This window comes from Arachis ipaensis, chromosome B3 (assembly GCF_059453495.1).
Source record: "Arachis ipaensis isolate K30076 ecotype BB chromosome B3, ASM5945349v1, whole genome shotgun sequence".
Lineage (NCBI taxonomy): Eukaryota > Viridiplantae > Streptophyta > Magnoliopsida > Fabales > Fabaceae > Arachis > Arachis ipaensis.
Window position 1 is genome coordinate 101,712,207 of NC_142438.1, and position 2,835 is coordinate 101,715,041.

Consider the following 2,835-nt stretch of genomic DNA (forward strand, 5'->3'; position numbering starts at 1 on the left):
GTTTCATTGACTTACTGTGGTGCTAAATTGATTTATTGATGTTACTGGCTACTCTTTTGGATACATAATTTCTGATCTCTGTTGCAGTAATGCCAATGTTGATATTCTATAATCCTTTGCTTGCAGCATATGTTTGATTTGGTGATGGATTAATTGCCTATTGCTATCTTGTGGGCTCATTTGTTTCATTCTTATGGATTTACATTTGGTTTTGGTGTTTTCAATTGTTAATGAATTCATTGGACATCTGAATTGTTTAAATTGAGTTTTCCATTTTGCTTTATGATGCCTGATTTGTTTGAATTCTTGTTCTTCATGCTGCCTGACACTTACGGCATTCATATGGCTTGATGATTCTGCTATTTGATTTTTCGGGAACGTTCTTTTTACTGCTGGCATACTGCCCAATTTTTCTGAAAATTGTTTTCCTTAACTTCCTCTCTTGAATTGACTTTGGTACTTTTGCATTGTGCTTTATTTGGTTTAACCCAAAGCCAATTCATGAGGTGTTGGGTTAGCATTCCCATTCCTTTTTGGTTCCCTTTCTATTACAATCCATTATTGATGATTTTGATCCTTTTCATATTTCTCTCATTTACATGTTTAATCATCAATAACTTGCATTGTATGCTGACTGTGAGCTTGCTTGTTCTAAACCCTTTTTCCATTTCTTTTGATTAAGAACAACATTTCCATGCCACTAACTTCTTCACACTTTTCTAACTCTTAACTAATTGACTTTCTAACTTTTCTTTTAAGTTTAAACTAACTCTTTTAACCCTTTTAGGTTCCTTTTAAGGCATGCTACCTATTGTTGCTTAGCAAACAAGCTTCTCACTATTATTGCAGGAATTCTTGGTTTTTGTTCTAATTGTTGTCGGCATTCTGTTTCCTTGCATTCCAAGAATTCGTTTCTTTAAGTCAACTCATGCGTGTGTCGCAATCTCCTTTTATTACTGGCTTCCTTTCTCCTTGCTTCTTACCTGCTTTTCTTTCCACTGCTTTAGTTGATAAATTGCATCCTGGGATTTTTGTTTTTTAGGATGTCTGATACAAAAGGAAAGGGTAAGGCTAAGGCCAGCACTGGTAAGAGAAAAAAAGGACAGTCATCTGTCGCTTTATCAGATATTCAAGGGGATGAATCCTGGTGTGAGAAGAACTTCACTCCACAGAAAAAAGAGGATCAACTAGTGCCTGCTTCTGACCAAGTTAAATTTGGAAACCCCTAATGTGAACTAAAATTTCCGGTCTTTGCGGAAAAGAGACACCTCTATTTGGAAAAGACTCTCAGAATACCAACTGAATTACAAAAGTATACTGCCGAGCAGATCAAACAGAGAGGTTGGGTCTTTCTGGAGAGAAATTTGACAGAGGTTAACGCGTCTTGGGTCCGTGAATTCTACTGCAACTATTACAAGACGACCCTGGATGCAGTACAGCTAAGAGGAAAACAGATCTTGGTTATTGAGGAGGCTATAGAGAATATCCTCAATTTTCAGCCGAAATCAGACGAGCCAGATGGTTATCAGAAGGCTGAGGAGTCTATTAGGTTTATGAGCTTTGATTAGGATGCTATGAGGCGCACCATAGCCATTGATCCTACTGTTCCGTGGGCTATGGGTAAGTCGACGGTAACTCCAAAGGGCATCAAGATTATCTATCTTAATGATGAGGCTCAGCTATGGCAACAAATACTGAGTAACTATGTTATGTGATGAGCGGATAATTATACCCTTTTTGGCATTGTTTTTACATAGTTTTTAGTATGTTTTAGTTAATTTTTATTATATTTTCTTTAGTTTTTATGCAAAAATTACATTTCTGGAATTTACTATGAGTTTGTGTGTTTTTCTGTGATTTCAAGTATTTTCTGGCTGAAATTGAGGGATCTGAGCAAAAATCTGATTCAGAGGCTGAGAAAGGACTGCAGATGCTGTTGGATTCTGACCCTCCTGCACTCGAAGTGGATTTTCTTGAGCTACAGAAGCCCAATTGACACGATCTTAATTGATTTGGAAAGTAGACATCTTGGACTTTCCAGCAATATATAATAGTCTATACTTTGCCCGAGATTTGATGGCCCAAACTGGCGTTCAAATGCCCACCTGAGATAATTTTCTGGAGTAAAATGCCAGAACTGGCACCAGAACTGGAGTTAAACGCCCAAACTGGCACCCAAGCTGGAGTTTAACTCCAAGAATGGTCTATGCATGTGAAAGCTTCAATGCTCAGCCCAAGCACACACCAAGTGGGCCCCGGAAGTGGATTTCTGCACTATCTGCACTTAGTTACTTATTTTTTGTAATCCCTAATAACTAGTTTAGTATAAATAGCACTTTTTACTATTGTATTGGGGATCCTTTTTATCTTGTCATCAGCTTGGAATCACTTTAAGGAGGCTGGCCATTCGGCCATGCCTAGACCTCTTTCTCTTCTGTATTTTCTACGGTGGAGTTTCTACACCTTATAGATTAAGGTGTGGAGCTCTGTTGTTCTTCATGAATTAATGCAAGTACTATTATTTCTCTTTTAATTCACGCCTACTTCTTCTCCAAGATATACTCTCGTACTTAATTCAGTTAAGTCAGAATGAAGGGGTGACCCGTGACAATCACCCACTATCTTCGTTACTCGCTTAGCCAAGATCCGCGTGCCTGACAACCACAAGCGGTCTACATGATGTTCAACGTATTTATTAGACGACAGCCAGAGTATATTCTCTTAGGTTTTTGATCTACGGGAGATTAGAACCTTCGTGGTATAGGCTAGAACCATTGGGAGCATTCTTGAGATCTGGAAAGTCTAAACCTTGTCTGTGGTATTCCGAGTAGGATC